Raw genomic sequence first — 19,676 nt, 5'->3', positions numbered from 1 at the left:
CCAATGCTTTTTAACATCTACATGAAGCCACTGGGTGAGGTCATCAGGAGATTTGGTGCTGGGTGTTATCAGTATGCTGATGACACCCAAATCTACTTCTCCTTTTCATCTTCAGGTAATGGAAATCATTCTCTAAATGCCTGCCTACAGGCAGTAATGGGCTGGATGAGGGATAACAAATTGAAGCTGAATCCAAGCAAGACGGAGGTGCTCATTGTGGAGGCTCAGAATCTGAGGGGTGAGTTAGATCTTCCTGTGCTGGATGGGGTTACACTCCCCTAGAAGGAGCAGGTGCGCAGCTTGGGAGTACTCCTGGACCCACACCTCACCGTGGTATCTCAGGTGGAGGCCATGGCCAGGAGTGCTTTCTATCAGCTTTGGCTGATTCGACAGCTGCGCCCATTCCTCAAAGAGGATTACCTTAAAACAGTGGTGCACAAGCTGGTAACCTCCCAGCTTGACTATTGTAATGTGCTCTACGTGGGGCTGCCTTTGTACATAGTCCGGAAACTTCAGTTAGTTCAGAATGCAGCAGCCAGATTGGTCTCTGGGGCAACCTAGAGAGACCATATGATGCCTGTTTTGAAACAGTTACACTGGCTGCCGATATGTGTCCGGGCAAAATACAAAGTGCTGGTTATTACCTTTAAAGCCCTGAACGGCTTGGGTCCGAGATATCTTAGAGAGCACCTTCTTTTATAGGATCCCCATCACACGTTAAGGTCATCTGGGGAGGTCCGTCTCCAGTTACCAATGATTCGTTTGGTGGCAACTCAGAGGCAGGCCTTCTCTGTAGCTGCTCCTGGGCTGTAGAATGCACTCCCAGCAGAAATTTGTGATCTTAATTCTTTACTGTCCTTCAAGAGAGCCCTTAAAACCCATCTGTTTGGCCTGGCTTTCAGGGTTTTAATTAGTTTTAATTGTTTTAATGTTAACCTGGTTTTCAGGGTTTTAATTGTTTTGATAGTTTAATTGTTTTTTAAGATGTTTTTAAATTGGTGTTTATATTTGTATTTCTGTTTTAATTGTTTTTAATGATTTCTGTTTTTAATTGTAAACCGCCCTGAGCCAGCTCAGAAGGGCAGTATAAAAATCGAATAAATAAATAAATAGATCAGACCCAAGGCCTATCGATTCCCGCAACCCATTTCCCACAGTGGCCTACCAGATGCCCCTGAGAAGCCCATGGGCAAGAGGTGAGGGTATGCCCTCTCTCTCCTGCTGTTGCTCCCTTGCATATAGTGTAGTGGTTAGAGTATTGGACTAGGACCGGGGAGACCTGAGTTCAAATCCCCATTCAGCCATGATCCTTGCTGGGTGACCAGGGGCGTAGCAAGGTTGGAGTGGGCCCAGAGACAAGATTTTAAAATGGGCCCCCCCCAAAGTCCAGGGCCTCCGCACACCCCAGGCCCCCAAGGATTTAAGTCTGATATTCCAAAATAAGTATGCTGCCTGCAAATACATTTCACTGAATACACACACACACGTCACAATATACAGTGATATACATTGAGTACTATACATTTGTATTACTTTTAATGCCTAGAACACACTAGAAAGATGAATTATTAGAATGGGCCCCTCGCTGCTGATTAGCAAAGGAGACTTTCAACCATGCAGGGTGAACCTATGTTTGTTTTCCCAGAATTCTGAACAAATTCAGTAAAGTTTGATTGCAGGAGGTTTTTCACAGGAGGCTTTTAAAGCCCTTTAAGACACATCTCCTCTGGAATGGAGGTGCTGCATTCACATGTTGGCCAGATTTACCCTGAAGTCCCTGCAAGTTATTGGGGAGCAGTTCACACACAAGAAAAATAAAATAAAAGCACCACACATGCTTCACAGTTCTCACTCAGACCTTCTGGGTTGCAAAACAACTTGAATATAAGTGCATTTATAAATGAATGAATGAATAAATAAAATTAATAAAATACTGTTCCAGAAGTTTTTGCAATTTTCTGCCATGAAACAAGCCACTTATAGGACTTTTTAGATAGTTTTTTTTAAGTCAGCAAATTTTCCAAGCTGTTTCAAAATAAATATTCAGAGACTTCTCAGTCCCTCCCCCCCCATATCCAAGCCCTATGGCAAGCAGATCCCTATATATGTGGGGGGGGGGCGGCGGGAAAGGTAACCACAAAAAGGAGTTCACACTCTACCTGGCAAATGCTGGTCTGGGTTAAGCAGGGCAGCAAGGAGTCTTCTGCTGCAGAGAGCAGTGCTGGCCACTCTGGCTACCTCCTCCTTCCTGGCTGGCTTGGGCCCTACTCGAGTTCAGGCTTCACTGCGGCCTACACGGAGGCCTCCGTGGAAGCCCCGCCCACCCGCCGATCAGCTGAGAGGCGGGAGAAAAGGAGCTCTTGGCAGCTTGTCTGCTCCCTCGATTGCCGGCCAGGAGAACAAGCTGGAGAGACGGCGAACAGGGCAAGTGGCTGAGGAGCCTTGGGGCTGGGCAGGGGGCAATGGGGAGTCACATGAGGTGCCTCTGGGGTGCCCCTCCAGGCAGTGGGGCCCCCAGACAACTGTCTCCCCTTGCCCTATCATTGTTACGCGCCTGTGGGTGACTCTGGGCCAGTCACTTATCTCTCAGTCTAACCTACTCCACAGGGTTGCTGTGAGGAGAAACGTAAGTATGTAGTACACCGCTCTGGGCTGCTTGGAGGAAGAGTGGGATATACAATGGAAATAATAAATAAATAAATAAATAAAATTTAGATGCATCTTGCCTCCAAGGCTGCAGGTGGTCTATAGCCATCAGACTAGCTTAGAGTGGGCTACTTTGAGATACACACAGGGAAGAACCATGAGAGCTTTGACATTGCTGAAGGCTGACCCTTGTTAAGACAGGGGTTGCTTGGTTCAAACAAATGAAGAAGACATCCCTAACCTTGAAAACTATCTTAGGCTCAATGGCTTAGCAGATCTCTGTGCAAAGATCATTAAACACAGTTCAGCAGTCTCATTAGGGGCCTCAGGGCTAATTAGCAGGTGTTAGAATTATGCCATTCTCCTCCCAGGCAGGCAGGCAGGCAGGCAGCATCCTTGTTGAATGCAAATCCAGAAAAAAACAGACTATGCCTCCCAGGAGAGGTGTGATGTGAGTGAAGGGCCAACTGGAAATGACCGTACTTTAGATTAGAAGACAGCAGCAAAGGTCTGACCAGTCTCGTTAATGGTGTGCAGGCAGATCATTTGTTTCCATACCCTCTTCAGCTATTACCCAGCTTGAGAGGGGGTGGAGAGGAAGTTGGGTGACGTGACCAGCAGTGAGAAGAGAACATGGCCACTCATTATGCAAATCCCCCTTGTTCTTTCTACTGCTTGCATATATGTGCGCTACAAGCATAAAGCAGCATCAGGTCTGATTGCCTCATGAAAAATGCATATAAGCAGCCATTGCTAATCCCACTGAAAGAGGAGGGCTGAAGTTGTTGGCTGAATCCATTTAAAAAGAACCTGGAGTTTCATCTGGGATAAACAGAATTCCATCCACAAGCCTTAACTCCCTTGTTTCAGGAAATGCCTCATTTGTGCGTGGATGTTTTTTATAGTGTCACCAGTTAGGTTCGGTTATTGAAAACGTTCACGTGCTGGAGATTCAGAAAAACCTTCTTCAGATGGCTGCCAGAGGTCTGGAAATACAAAGAAACTGACATGCAGTGGGAGAATGTGATCTCCTAAACCAGTTCCACCTGTAGGAAATATTCTGCCCCCCTCTTTCAGTGGAATTAGCAATGGCTGCTTATGTGCATTTTTCATGGGGCAATCAGACCTGATAGGAAAATAAAGTATCCATATATATGAATTTCAAAGCATTGCGGGATGGGGGCATAGTTCAGTGCTGGAGCACCTACATCGGGATTGATCTCTACATCGGAATCAGTTAAGCTCGGTCTGGTCCGGTTCCACTGTCGAGCTGGCTCGAGGTGCTCGACAGCTATGCTTGTAAAGGGGAATCCTTGCCAGCCCTTTAACTGTAAAGGGGAATCCTTGCCATATTCCCCTTTTCAGTAGTACCATCAAGCTGGCTCACAAGGTGGGGGTTTGGCTCAACTCACCCTTGGACATCCTGCCAGTTTGGCTCGAGGGCAAGCCTTCAAACTGAGCCAGCTTACATATCCCTAGCTGGGGTCAACTATGCTGGACCAAAACATGAAACCTAGCATTCTGCTGAGAAATATGGTTCCAATATAATACTAAGGTCTCATGTAATTGGGCCTGCCCACATGGTTGTAGGGATGTGCACAAAACCAGCAAAGCTGGTTCAGCTTGAATCCAAACCGGATTCAAGCCAACCCGGCCCGGTCCAGTTCTGTATACTGTTTCAAATTGTTTTGAAAGGGCTCGGAGCTCTACTGGTTAAAGGGAATCCAGTGAGGATTCCCCTATACCAATTAAGGGCAAGTGGAATGGGGGGGGCTCCCCTAAAAGTACAGTGGGCACAAGGTGAGTAAGAAAGTACCTTAAAAGTGCCACCGGTGGTGGTAGCAGCTCCACCCCACCCCTGCCAGCCTTCCTCTGAGTAGCCCAGGCTAGTTCAGGTCTAGTTCGGGCCTCTGCGCAGGTGTGGAGGTCAATAAAATGGCCTCTGCTCTAGGGGTGTGCAAACAGGTTCAATGCTGAACCTGTTCAACATAGAACCAGTTTGGTTTGATAGTTTGATATCCGATTGGACCGGGGGGGAAATCCCACCCCCACGGACTGTTCGGAAGGTGCTAAGTTTAAAAAATATTTTATTTTTATAAATATTTATTTATTATAAATAAATAATATAACTCGCTGCTCTGGGGTGGGGGCTTCTCTGAGGCCCTGGGGGGTTTCCAGAGGTTCCCCCTCCCCTGCTGGCCTCTGTTAATGTCCAAATCACCTGGTTTGGGTGATCTTCAGCCTGTTTCAGGCTTCCCTCCATTATGGCAGCCATTTTGGAGGCCTCCACACATGCCCAATGGGCCTCTGCTTGGCTGGGTCATTTCTTTAAAAAAGGAAAAAAATAAATCGTGAACAACACCCCCCCACCACCACCTGAACCAGGATGGTTTCAGGGTGCACAAAAACCAAGGCAGCGTGGTGTAGTGGTTGGAGTGCTGGACTAGGACCGGGGAGACCTGAGTTCTAATCCCCATTCAGCTATGATACTTGCTGGGTGACTCTGGGCTAGTCACTTCTCTCTCAGCCTAACCTACTTCACAGGGTTGTTACCACTCTGAGCTCCTTGGAGGAAGAGCGGGATAGAAAATGTAGATGATGATGACGATGACGATGACAATGACAACAACAACAACAACAACAACATGCCCAGTCCAGTTCAAGTCTGGTCTGGACTCAGACTGAAGCAGGCAACCCAGTTTTGTGCACACCCCTACTGTGTGCATGCATAGAGGCCATTTTAGTGACCTCATGCCTGCACAAACACCCAAACCAGGCCCAAACCTGCCCAGGCTACTCAAGGAGAGGTCATATTTTATAGATAAGAGGTGGAATATGCGTGAGTGGAATGTTTCTGGAGAAACTATATTTGGGCATATATATTCACTAGTGCCAGAGTGCTAGATGCGGTTTTTGCAATCAAGATCAGAAAGTGGCCATTTGGATCAGTTATTTCTTTCATTATCCACCAAGTCAATTTCTTATGAATAAAAATCATCCCCCACCGCCACCGCCCCGGCCTGGCTTTTTGGAAAAACCACTGGCAAAAGCTTTACCAACCCAATCTTTACACATTCTGTCCTTATCTACTGGAAGCATGTGAGTTTCCTGCAGGAATAGCACTTCAGTGTGCATTTTTTAAAGCTTGCTTAGGTCTTGTCTGCACTTTGCTGGACTGCCTGAACCCAGTGTATTCCAGCAGACAATATTAACAACCATGGTATTCGAAAGACTATGAAAAGAGAGTGGCAAAGTGGAATAAGGAGGAGGAGAACCCAGCTTGTATACTTACCCAAAGACCAGACAATAACAAAATAGAAAAATACTTTATGATGGAAAAGACAATCTAAGGGCAGCAGACCATGGATCCTGTGTGTGCCAGGTGGTTTAAGCGTCTAATTTGGAGGTAGGAATTGATCATAATAACATATAGATATTCAAAATATTATAGCAAGGAACTATAATAAGCATGCACCAGAAGTCAGAGTACTTATGGTAACAGAGCTTCTGTAAGAACCAGGACTGATAAGATAAACAAAATATGGATTTGGCCAATTTACATGAAAGAAATTCCTGCCTATGTTAAAGCCCATCACAACCTGTTCATGTTTCTAGGAATCAGTGATCAACTGTAATCCAAGAAACAAATGGGAGGCAGGGAACCATGTCAAGCATATTTCTACCTGCATGTAAAAATAAATAAGTAAATATTTAATGCATAAACACCCATATGTATACATATAGACATGCATACATATATACTCCTGCAATCACATACACTAACATATTCACAGATGGTTAAAGCTCAAGGGGGAAAGGGGGGCCAGCCTGAAAATTAGATGTATAGGGACAGTAACAAATTGTTTGACTATAAACAGACAAAGAAGGAAGGGGGTGAGAAAGTAACTGCAATATTAATTGGAACAATGAATTCATCTGATGAACATATAGAATACAAAAATAACAGGGAAAGGGTAACGCAAAGCAGTAGCATTATAAATCATAGATAATACATAAATACTAGCTGACCCTGCAGAGAGCATCTGTGTAGTTGTGTACTGAGCCTGTGACATCCCCCCGCGCAGCTCGCTCGCTCGCGCTCGCTCTCCCCCCGCGCAGCTCGCTCGCGCGCACTCACTCTCCCCCCCGGCGCAGCTCGCTCGCGCGCGCTCACTCCCCCCCGCGCAGCTCGCTCGCTCGCTCTCCCCCCCCCGCGCAGCTCGCTCGCTCGCTCTCCCCCCCCCGCGCAGCTCGCTCGCTCGCTCTCCCCCCCCCACGCAGCTCGCTCGCTCTCCCCCCCCCACGCAGCTCGCTCGCTCGCTCTCCCCCCCGCGCAGCTCGCTCGCTCTCCCCCCTTTCCCCATTGGGTGGGCCAGGGCCAGGCCATCCCACCACCGCCTTCCACCTTCTCCTCCCAGCTGGTAGGGCTTCGCCCACCGTCCACCCACGTCTTCTGGCCGGAGGGGCTTCGCCTGCCGGCCCTCCACCTCTGCATCCTGACCGCTGCCATTATTTCTCTCCACTTCAATGCTGGAACTCTTGCATGCTCTAGAGCATCTGTGCGTTAGTACTTGATTGCTCCCCTCACCTCAGAGATCTTCCCACCCTCACCTGGTCTGCACTCCTGCTCCTCCTCCATCCCGTTGCTTCCATCTTCCTCACCCTTCTTGGTTGTGGCTGCAGCATTGCTTCTGCCTATTGGCCAAGCTGCAGCTCCCTATCCCCAGAGACCTCCCCACCCTCACCCGAGCCCCGCTCCTTCAGGAGCAGCAGCAGTAGTTGACTGGGCCGTTCCTTGCTGCTGCCACCACCATGGCCGCTCGTTCCCCTCAGGCTGCTGACAGGCCCAGGCCCATCCCTTGCCTGACTCCGTCCCTCTTACAATGGCCTCAGTAGCCCCAAACAGCAGCAGTGGTTGCCTGGACCCTTCCTTGCTGCCAGTGCCACCATGGCCACTCATTTCCCTGTCAGGCTGCTGACAGGCTCAGGCCTGTCCCTTGCCCTCCTTCTGTCTCTCTTCCCCCTCCCTTCTTTTTCTCTTTCTCTCTCCTCCACTCGCTCTTCTCCACTCTTTCTTCTCCCTCCCTTCATGTTTTTTCTTCCTCCCTCCCTGAGTTAACAGATTTTGTTCATTTACACAACGGCATCCTCCTTCTCCTGAAGGGGCTCTTTGCTCCCTCACAACCTGTCTTTTTGCAGACCCCTGCCTGCTATCCTTTTATATCCAGAACATCTTCCAACCAGTAACAGCTGCATTCCAACTGACCTTAACCATCACAGGCCCCTCCTCCTTATCTGGATAGGGAATCCCCACTGCCCAATCACCATGGTGCTTCTGCTCTCACAGGGTCCTTCTCCCTATCTGCACATGGAATCCCCACTGCCCAATCAGGTGCTTCTGCTTGCAAACTCAGCCAATCGCCTCCTTCCCACCACGTTGCCACACATGGCCCATCTTGGAGAACAGCCAATTGCCTCCTTCCTACCACGTCGCCACGCATGGCCCGTCTTGGAGAAATAATAATATAGATATGCAAATCTTTAACTGTCAATCACAGTTAGGGATGTGCACAGAACCGGCTGACCCAGTTTGGTTTGAGTCCAAACTGGACTCGAACCTGACCGGACCACTTTGGTCCGGCACCCCTTAGAAGCCCCACCCCCACCCCAGTTTGGTCCGGTCCTGGGGGGGCGGGTTCACAAAGTTTGGTGGGTTTTTTGGAATTTTTTTTTACCTTTAGTCCCTCCGGGGGCCTTCCTGTAGGCCCCTGAAGGGGCTAAAGTTTTTCCCTCCCCCCTCTGGCCTTGTTCATTGCCGCCATGACCCATTTTATCCCCCTTTTCAGCCCGTTAGGGCCTCCATATGTTGGCACAGTGGCCATTTTCTTTGCCGCCACGTATGCACAAATGGCATGGCCCAGGGTCTCACAGAATCCATTTCTACATGCACGGCAGTCATTTAAAAAAACCCAAAAAACTGGCTGCAGTGCCAACATATGGAGACCGGAGTGAGCCAAAAACCAGGCCATGGCAGTGATGAACAAGGCCAGTGGGGGGAGGGGGAACCTTCATGGACACCCCCCCTGCAGCTTATAGGAAGTCCCCCGAAGGGGCTAAAGGTTATAAATAAATATATTTTTTGAAAAAAATCATGAAACCCCCCCACCCCCCGAACTGTCGGGTGGGTTGGTCTGAGTTCAGACCGAACCGGGGGCGGGCTGTCTGTGTGTTAGTCAAACTGAACCAGTTCAATGTAGAACTAAACACTGCTCAAACTGTTCACACGTCCTTAATCACAGTGACATAATAGCATTTTAACTGTTAATCTCTGTCCCTCTATTTGTTAATCCTAGCCCTTCCAAGAAAAAAACAAAACAAACCACACCCCAATAGTTAAAAAAAGATCTTGTACGTATAGGAGTGCTTACAAAATTGAAAAGTAAAGCATATCAAACCAGTGGTTTATATATTAAATAAAGAGAAGAACAACCCCTCCGCACACATATTTTAAAACAAAACCATCCCCACAGCCACTAATAATAAAATTAAGGCGTGGAACATATAGGATTTATATTATTAAAAAAACAAAGTGCAGAGAAGGAGAAATGGCAACTTTCAAGGAGAACCAAAAAAGTGGGGGAGGGGAGAAAAAGAAATGAGGGAGGGAGGGAGGGAGAGCTGTAATTAAATTACCCGTTTTTAAAAACAAACAAACTGGAAATTACTCAATAGACATATAGGGATGGTAACAAACAGCTACAACCAAACACAACAAACTCTCCCCTCCCAAATTGGAAAACTTTCCCCTCCAACCAATAAAATTCCAAAATATCTCTCTTTCTCTCTCTCTCTCGTTCTCCAACCACCACCACTCCAATAATTTTAAAGTGAGGCACATGGAATATCAAAGCAGGGAATATAAACAAGCCAAATATTAAATGCAACACAATATTAACTCCCTCATTCACCCAAAGAAGAAAAAAATTATCTGCAGGACAACTGGAAATGAAACTCTAATGTAAATTAAAAAGTTGGGTGAGTATAAGGTATCTTGAAGAAATAATAAATTGGATGAAAGTGATTCAGTCAACTAATGTACTATGAAAAGCCTAAAGGAGTTTCTTAGCCTTCAGCAGGAGTTTGGCAGGAAGAATCCAGAGCAAGTAGAAAGCTTTCTGCTTCTGTAGCATTGTTGAAGGACTGAAAATGACCTTCACGGCATGCACAGAAAATAACAGGGTAGAGAATGTAAAACTGGGTATTGTGGGCTCTGGCAAACTGGTGGGCCGATAAGAAGGCTTTATGATGCTCAATCAGATCCTTGGAATAATTTGGGGAAATCATGACATGAAAACCATTTTCTTCCCAGTGAAGCTCTCCTTTTTCACATGCTCTCCAAAGAATATCTCTTCTTTAGTAGGAAATTGTAGGGATTTGGCATAAATTCCTGAGGCCTCCTTCACTCCCTCTTGGGGTAAAGGGATGGGGGCTCTGTGAGCTCTTTCAATCTTTAAGAAATAGTCCTCTGATAACTGCAGGAGGCCTTGAAAGAGAGTAGGGTTGTGCATTTTTTTTCCTGTTTTGTTTTTGGCCGGAATCCAAAACACCCCCATTTTGTTCTTTGTTCAAAATTGCAAAATCTGAATCCAAAATGCTTTGCACTTTTAAAAAAACCAGCCCCAGGGCAAAACGTGTGCATGGGGGTGGTAGTGCCCAATGGGTGGAAGCTACCACCCAAATTTCATAGGAATTGGGCAAAGGGCTGATTTTTGGTGAATTTTTGAAGTTTAAGATTTTCCACATATGGAATAATGGAGGTTTCCGCAAAAGTATAGCTTCACGTCGTGGGGAAAGGGGTGGCCCAGAGCAGATTAGGGTGGGTGGTAGTGCCCAGTGGGGGCAAGGAAGCTGCCAGATTTATTTCAAAGGAATTTGGCAGAGGTCTGATTTTTAAAGATTTAATGGAGTTTATGCATCTTTAAAGTTCTTCCCCATAGGGAATTATGGAGGTTTCAGCAGCCCCATAACTGCACTTGGGGGGGCACCAGGGTGGCCCAGAGCAAGTGGTGGTGTCAAGCACATAGGGTGCCAACCAACTCTCATTGTTTCTGAGAGTTTCTGAGATGTTTTGAGTGTAGATTCTCTGGTAGCATATGTGAGTGGATTCATGGTTTATTAGGGATGTGCACAAAACCGGTTCGCCTTGTTCGGTTCGGATCCGAACCGGGTCCGAACCAGGAGGGAGTGGTTCGGTTTTGGTTTTGTCTGAACCACCCCCTGGTTCGGTTCGGATCCGAACCGGTTTGGATCAGTTCAGACACCTGAAAATTGGTAGGATGGTAGCTGGCATCCAGGGGTACCTGTCACCCAAACCCCAAAGCAATCGGACACTCATACTTATTTTTTATGAATTTTTGAAAATTATTTTTATTTTTTTCTCATAGGATATAATGGGACTTGGACCAGGCCATTATTCCTTATTGTGGAGCACCCATGGGTGCCAACAACCATGCAAACCCTGAAGCAATCAGACACCCCTATGATTTTTTATGAATATTTGAAATATTTTTAATTATTTTTCTCATAGAGTATAATGGGACCCGAACCAGTCCATATCCCCTATTATGGAGCACCTAGGTGCACAAAAGTGGTGTGGGTGGTAGACAGACAGGGGTGCCTACCACCCCAAAAAATCCTAAGGCAATTGGACACTCCTGATTATTGGTGAATTGTTAAAGTATTTTTGAATTCCTCATAGAGAATAATTAGGATTGCAGCAAATGTATAGCTTCACATCGGGGGGAAAGCGGTGTCGTAGAGTGGAGTGTGGTGGCTGGTAGTTCCTATGGTGGGCAAGGAAGCTATCAGAATTATTTGAAAGGAATTGGGCAAAGGGGTGGTTTTTAACTGATTTTTGAAGTTTACACATCTTTAAGGTTTTTCTCCATAAAGAAGCATGGAGGTGTCAGCAAATGTATAGCTTCACGTCGGGGGGAAAGGGGTGTCATAGAGTGGAGTGTGGTGGGTGGTAGTTCCTAGGGTGGGCAAGGAAGCTACCTGAATTATTTGAAAGGAATTGGGCAAAGGGGTGATTTTTGGTTAATTGTTGAAGTTTACGCGTCTTTAAGGTTTTTCCTCATAATAAGTTATAATGGAGCTTTCAGCAGCCCCATAAGTGCACTTGGGGGGTGCTGGGGTGGCCCAGAGCGAGTGGTGGTGTAGTTTCTAACCCATGGGGTACAGGGTTCTCTTGTTTCTGAGGATTCATGGTGTCTCATTGAAAATCTCAATCTCAAAATCTCTCTAGCAGGCCATTAGGGAATTGAGAAAGTTTGTTTTTGTTGCCCTTTCTAACAGGCCTACCACCTCTTTGATCTTGGAAAGCAATGCTAGCCACCCACAGAATCTCACCTTATTACTCTGTAATGCCAGGTCAGTTCAAAATAAGTCTGGGGTAATCCATGATTATAGATGAAGAAGCTGACCTTGTACATATCACAGAGACCTGGTCAGGAGAGGCTAGTGGTCCAGTTTGGTCCCAGCTTCTCCCAGAGGGTTACTTTATGGTAGAGCAGGTAAGAGGGTGTGGTTGGGGAGATGGGGTGGCTGGCTGTAGTCTATAAGAATACCATCTCCCTTACCAGGATCCCTGTCAGATATTTGGCCTATATTGAATGTGTGTACCTAAGTCTAGGGACCAGGAATAGACTGGGACTTCTGCGGGTGTACCAATCACACCGCTGCCCAGTGACTCCACCAGAGGCGTAACTAGGGAAAACGGCACCCGGGGCAAGCATTGAAATGGCGCCCCCCACGCCCCCAACATACTACATTATACTTAGGTTTTTCCTCACAAGTGCCCGCTGCCGCCGCCAAGCCAGGCCACTGACTGGCCACCAGGCGCCAGCAAAGCAATGGGGGGGGCCACGGGCGGCGCGGAAGGGACCGCTCATGGGGGAGGGGGCGCCGACGCGCTCCCTTGACTGCTGCAGTGCTGCTGCACTGAGCAGGAAACATTTGTATTAACAAAAAAAATTAAAAAAATTAAAAAAAATTGTCATGGCCCCCCATGTGACCAAAAAAGATGGCGCCCGGGGCACGTGCCCCCCCTGCCCCCCTATAGTTACGCCTCTGGACTCCACCCTAACTGAGCTGACAGACGTGGTTGCTGAATTGGCATTGGAGTCGCCCAGGTTGTTGTTGGTGGGGGACTTTAATGTTCATTTTGGGACTGGGTTGTCAGGAGCAGCTCAAAAGTTCATAGCAGCCATGACAACTGTGGGCCAATCTCAATTGGTCTCTGGACTGACACATGATGCTGGTCACACATTCAATTTGGTCTTTTGCTCTGATCAGGGTGGAGTTCTGTGGATGGGGACTCCTGTCATCTCCCCATTGTCATGGACAGATCACCATCTGGTGAACTTACAGTCACAACCAATCTCGCAGGGGTGAAGGACCTATTAGATTGGTCTGCCCGAGAAGGTAATTGGATCCAATAGGATTCCATGGAGCCTTGGAAGGGTTTAGAGTTGGCTCTGCTAGTGATTCTGTCAATCACTACTGTCAATTCTCAGGTTCAAATCTGGATTTGAGGGATTTGAAGAAGGATTTGATGGATATTTGAATTGCTTTCAGTTAATAGCTCACGGTAGTGCTGATTGAAAGAAAGTTTAAGGCTGTGAAGATAGTGTTGGAATTCACCACCCAGCAGAAGCTCCTTCACAATGAGGTGAGTTTCACAATCAATGAGACTTGCCATAAGGGGGGGTGTATGACTCACAGGATGTCCAGTTAGTGGTTCTGACATGAATTATACAAGATTAATCAGCACCTTTGTTACCCAAGATGTTATATGATGGCATAATGCTGATCAAGTCCAAAGTGCAGCTTTATGACATTTTTAACTTAAATATTTATTTATATTTATATTTATATACCACCTTTTGTCCTAAGATCTCAGGGCAGTTAAGATAAAACAATAAAATTCAATAAAGCATACATAAAAACCAGATAAACCCATTTTTAAAACCCATAAAAACTGAACAAAACATAGGTCAACATTCAAATAGAGCAGCAACAGCTTATTCAGCTTGAATGCAGCAACTACAACTAAATAACCAATCCAAGAACAGGGGAGAAGAGTGGAGGAGGAGACTCTACAGAACAAATTTTAACCCTTTTTATAGACCAATACATTTCATTGCCTCTTTCATTTCTTTCCTTACATTAAAAGTTGGTTGTAGCTGTTCAATATACATGGCCTGTTTGATCTTATGCTTAACTGTATTTCCTTCTATAGCCCAAATAAACATTTTTTTTGTTTGCACAACTTTTCCTTTATGTTTTCCCTTTGTATGCTTTGCCCAGGGTTTCAAACGATTTTTATTATGTTGCGTTTCTGCCAAATTACATTCTCTTTTAATCCAACCAACATTGTACCTATTTTGAAACATACAACAATGAAAGCCATCAAACATATTCATTTGTTTGTTTTCTTGTTTAAAAAAACACAGAATGAGAACAGTGGGTGTCCATGCAGCCATGTGACACGTGCAAAGCGGCTGACGGGGTTCTGTGGGGAGAGTGGGCTTAGCCTGTCACGGAGCCAGCGGGTGCTGTGGAGATCGGGGGCTGCATGGCCCCCGGTAGTTCCAGGATGTCCCACGCAAGCGCACACAGCATCCTGGAGAGACCCCGGAGTCTGGGAAGCTGTTTGCAGCCTCCCAGTTGAGGGTCTACTCATGTGTCGCCACGTGCTGCGGTGACACACGGGCACAAAAACAAGGTTAACGGAGCGATCGCTCCATTAACCTCATTTAAGGGGAGGGGGATTTATGGTGGCTAGCTGCTGGGAGCCGTGCAGCTCCCATTGCAGCACATGATCGCCCAAAAGCAGGCTGGGCTCCCTTAGCCTGCTTTTGGGCGATCGTGGGAATAGCCTCAATGAGTCCACTTTAGTTCTATTAATCTGAGCACACCAACTTTACAGGCACTTTTGACATGGAGGCATGTAAGGTGGCCTTGTAGTTGAAATGGTCTCTGTGCAGAATGCCAAACATTCACATCAGAAAGGAGCTACTACTGAGTAGCCCACTGAGCGCAACAGAACTACTTTAGAGTAAAAGTTTAAAAGGCCCCAGTTAATGCCTCAGAAATGCTTCCATTATTAGTTGAGTACAACAGCAAAGGTTGCTATGTGTTTGTCACTGGCCACTTACCTCAGCATTTTTTAATTCAACAGCCTTAACAACTCTGCCACTATAAGTCATTGTATTGCACTTGTAGCTGGAAAGCCAGCCACATGCAATCCATATGTCAGCCTGGGAGGAGGTGAGATGGGGGTGGGGGAGAAAAGGAGAAGGGATGGATTGCAAAGGTGTGTGTGTGTGTGTGTGTGTGTGTGTGTTCTGACCCAATGCAGATATTCTTTCCTTCTCCTTATGAATTCATGTAGGCGGGTGCAGCTGTGCAGTGGCAGATCTTAGCCCACCTATGCACATTCGTTAAGAAGGCCTGTAGAAAGCATTTATATATACAGCTCTCTGCACGTTCAGGACCCCTGTTTTTCCATGTGGTGGCTCTCTATATATGTTCAAAGGAATGTAAGTCAGCGGAGGAGCTCATGCCTCAGTGCCACAGCAACAACCAATCACACACACACACACACACACACTTATAACACATGGACAGTACTGATATAGGCCTTTGTTTGCAGCCAGATCTGAAGTGTATTTAATCAAAAGTAAATCTTATCAAAGGTAGCTATTACCTAAATGGAACCTCCATGTACTGGGCAATACAAATGTTGGGAACAAACAGGCAAGGAAAGCACTACCTCCATGGATATATTTTGAGTGTCCCAAGGGCATTTAAAATAGTATGGGCTATTCTTTGATCCAGAATGACACTTCTTGAATTCAAGTTTGCAACATGGGTCGCTTTCATTAAAACACTTGAGAAGGACATCTTAAGTTGATATGTGCCTATCTGATGCCTGACATGCTATAGTCAATTATCCCCTGGCTCAAAACACCGTAGCCTGCAAGATCATACAGTTACAGCTCTCTGTTTTCTCCCAGAATCCCTTTGCCCCCTTTCATCTAGGGATTCCAGTACTTCTTACAATGGCCCTAGCAGCCACTGCCCTTCCTCCTTCCAGAAAGAGACACCTGTACCCCCTGAGCAGGCTGATCGGCAAATCCATCCCATTTCTTTGGCTGTCTGACCATGGGACAGATTTACCAGTCACACTAGAATTCACTGCCCAGAAGTTTAGAGGTGAGGTTGCCATCCCATCACACCAGGCAGAACAAGTTGCAATGTCTCTCCCCAGCTTCCCATACCTCCCTGTATCCTGAACGCTTGATCTGGTACAGTACTGATTTTCTACTACTTCTGTGCCCTGAGGAAAATCTTTAGAAAGCAAAAACAGTTATTGCTTCATGGAAACAAATGTGATGATCCAATTCAAGGTAACCTTTACATCCCATCCCACTTTCAACAATAAAATAACTCAAGGCACCTGTTTGTCATTAAATGAAAGGAGGGGAAAGTCAGCTGGCTTGCTGGAACTTCAGCATTCAAAATATGCCTTTGCACATTCTTCCCAAAAGAAAAGGTGTTCATTTATTTAATTAAAATGCTTATTGGGTTTATCCTAGCTAATACTAGCATGAATGTTCTGATCACACAAAAGGGGAGGGATTTTTTATTTATTTGTTGCCAATCTCCCCTGTCCTCTGGAGTCCTTTGTGCTCCCTGAAAATACGTCCCTGACATTTGGCGGCGGGGAGGACCACTCAGGAGCAGATGGGGGGGGGCACAGGGGCTGCAGAAGCAAAGAGAATCCCCTCACATACACACCCCGTGTACAAATGGAACTTCTTCCAGCCATGAAAGTAGAAGATTCCACCCACTATTTGCATTAAGATAATAATACACAAAAATTCCCCCCATTGTGCCTCTCACCCAGGTACAACCTGAGCAGATCCTTACTACAAAGGTCACAGTATTACCCAGCTCTACAAACTATAGCTCTCTGTGAGGCCATTCACACAATCAAAAATTGTGTTCTACCTGGGTTTGGGAGCTGTGTGTGCTCCCAAAGGAAGATCTGGGTAGAAGTGATTGTATGGAAGAAAGGGAGGAGGGAAAGCTATCCAGGTTTTCTTCCTACTTTGCTTCCATACAACCAAAAATTGGGAGCACACACAGCTCCCAAACCTGGGTAGAACACAGTTTTTGATTGGGTGAATGACCTCTTTGAGTATTCAGGCCTGAGAACATGGAAAGGCAAGGGAGAACACTGGCTAGCCATGTCTCCAGATCTCCCCATATTGCCTGCAAAGGCAAGCACTGAACATGGGGAGAGTTGCTCCCTGTATTCTAGAACCTTGGCCAGCCAGAATTCTATAACATGTAAAGAAAATTTCCCTAGGTTCCACATTTATTATTAATATTGATATTATTATTAATAATAATTTGATTTCTATACTGCCCTTCCAAAAGTGGCTAAGGCTAAGTGGCTAAGGGCATTTTACACAGAGAAATAATAAATAAATAAGATGGCTCCCTGTCCCCAAAGGGCTCACAGTCTAAAAAGAAACATAAGATAGACACCAGCAACAGTCACTGGAGGTACTGTACTGGGGGTGAACAGGGCCAGTTACTCTCCCCCTGCTAAATAAAGAGAATCACCATGGTAAAAGGTGCCTCTTTACCAAGTTAGCAGGGGTTATCATAGTGGGCAGAAATTTGGATTCCTTTAACTCAGTGGTACCAATCACAAATATCTAACTATTTGGAATGTTCTGCAGTTGAATTTATATTTAGAATATTAGAGAGATTCAAGAACAAATTGATAACTATAGCACCACATCCTGAGGGCAACTAATTCATTAGGACAACACATTCTTAAAATCATTGCCCCTTTATTCCCCTGACCTTTTTTTCTTAACTGCCTCTGCAGTTAAGAACTGCCCATGGTGAGAGCACGTTGGCATGGAGTTGTCAAAGTACTCCCATTCCCCCTCTCACCATGTTTAGCCTGAACACAAGGGAAAATATCTCTGGGGGATGCTTCAGTGTATTAAGAGTCCAGAAAACTCTTATCCTCTTTTTCCCTCTGAATACTATGGGCTGATTCAGATGTAATGCAGAACTTTAGTTAAAGCCTAGTTCCACACAACATCCCTGAGTCTCAGAAAACTGTGCTCCCCGTGGATATGCCCATGTGGATATCTACTTCTTATTTAGGTTAAAATAAACCAAGTTTGCAGATCCACCATGACCTCAAGGAGTTTCCACCTCATTTTACTGAACTCGCCCCTCAACTAACCTAAAAACCCATATCTCACCGACAAAAAGTGTCTTTCCTCCTCACACAAAAAAAGTTATGTGAGGAGTTGTTCCTCAAGCTTTGCCTTTGTCTGCACCCCTGGAATAAACCAAGATCAGTTATGATGTATGAACTTGAAGATTGTGTTTTATTCTAAACTGGGCCTAGTTCACACAATTGTTTGAATCCAGGTTTAAAGTTGGTAATCAACATTAGCATGGTAGTTTTTGATTTTGTGAATTACCTCATTGTCTCAGTTCTTTATACAGGGCATGCTTCTCTATTTGAATGTATCTATGTACTGGCTTGGAAGTGGAATCACAGTTTGTTTGTCTACTACTCACTTGTTGCCTTGAATTCAAACTGAGAGGTTCTCCCTCTCTCTGCATAAGAGACGGTTAGTTTGTTTTCTTTGCCTATGTTTAGTTACTAATAAATAACAAAGTCTTATTTCTCAGGTAAAGTTGTTCAATTACTTATAGAGGATACGTGATTACTCTGCAACACAGCCTGACTAGATCCATCCTCGAACACTAGAAGAAGAGGAAGAACTATTAAATGGCATGCAACTCTCTTAAAGGGACAGTAACATGTACTACACATAACCCAGAATCCAACCAACACAAAAAGATATTTTAAAAGTGATGTGAGAGAAGGAAAGAAGTGAAAATGAGGCAAGCAAGTACAAAAAGTACACAAAAGTGGAAAGATTTACAGTTCCAAAAGCTCCAGAAATTCAGACTAGATATACTATTATCTTTAGTACTAGCATCATGGCTATTAAATGTTATTCGTTCTAGCAAATGACTGGGTTTTTTAAATAAAAAAGTTAAGATGGCTGATTCCTGTTATTATTTAAATACTTGTATAGTTTATTGCTAGTGTAAATAGGTTTATAACCTTCCACTATGAAGCACAGACATCTGCTCAAAGCAGCACTAAACATCTGGTTATTCCAGCAAAGCATATAATTATATTTAATGGCAGAGAAGTGTTTGATGGATTGCAGCCAAGTTTCCTCGTCAGACAGCTAATACAGTAAAACTATTTGCTGGGATTACGCTGATAAAATATCAAGATTGAACATGGTACTTTCCCCCCTTCCTTTATAATGCTGAAGGAATCTGGTGCTTTGGAATTAATACAGATGCTGTGGCCATTAATATTTGGTGAGATCCAAAGCACACCAGCTTCCAGTCTCCTACTCATGTTTGAATTAGAGTATTTTGGACTTCCCATATTGGCAACTGAATGGCAAGGTAAAAGCCTTTCTCACATCATGTTTGGTCCCTGCATGTGTGTCCTACTCACAATAGTCCCGACAAACCCACTCCAGCCAACCATGGCCCACTTACAGAATGGGGGAATGCAGGCAGTTCAGCACCACCCCAATGGCAGCACTAGAAAATAGGGATGTGCAAATTGATTCGGGTACATATTGATTTGTACCCGAATCTAGCTGATTTAGGAGATTTGGAGAAAAAAGAAATTACCCCTGTGGTCCATTGGCTAGATTCAGGTACAAATCAAATCATACCGGATTGGATTTGAATGGATTTGAGATTCAGATCCCTCCCATTAATTTCCCTGGCCTCCCAGGTTTCTTTCTTTTCTTTTTTTAAGCTAGGCTCTAGCCCTTGTAGAAGTGGAGTTATGGAGCAAAATATGTGGTCACTATTTTTCAAGTGTT

At 45.4% G+C, this 19,676-nt stretch overlaps 2 long non-coding RNA genes across 2 annotated transcripts in view; one reads left to right on the top strand and one right to left on the bottom strand.

Moving 5' to 3' along the window:
- LOC128344537 (uncharacterized) overlaps positions 1–2,619 on the bottom strand; it is a 53,786-nt gene extending 51,167 nt beyond the window's left edge. Inside the window, exon 1 of the long non-coding RNA XR_008315906.1 lies at positions 2,160–2,619. This is a non-coding gene — a long non-coding RNA (uncharacterized LOC128344537). The remainder of the gene's footprint in view (positions 1–2,159) is intronic.
- Positions 2,333–18,819, top strand: LOC128344536 (uncharacterized). Its single transcript, XR_008315905.1, has 4 exons — positions 2,333–2,626; positions 12,004–12,078; positions 13,285–13,378; positions 18,445–18,819. It is a non-coding gene; the product is annotated as an uncharacterized LOC128344536 (long non-coding RNA).
- Positions 18,820–19,676: the final 857 nt, after the last annotated feature.

The sequence above is a fragment of the Hemicordylus capensis genome, chromosome 1 (genome assembly GCF_027244095.1).
Source record: "Hemicordylus capensis ecotype Gifberg chromosome 1, rHemCap1.1.pri, whole genome shotgun sequence".
In the NCBI taxonomy this organism is placed as follows: Eukaryota; Metazoa; Chordata; class Lepidosauria; order Squamata; family Cordylidae; genus Hemicordylus; species Hemicordylus capensis.
This window is presented reverse-complemented; position numbering and strand designations above follow the sequence as displayed.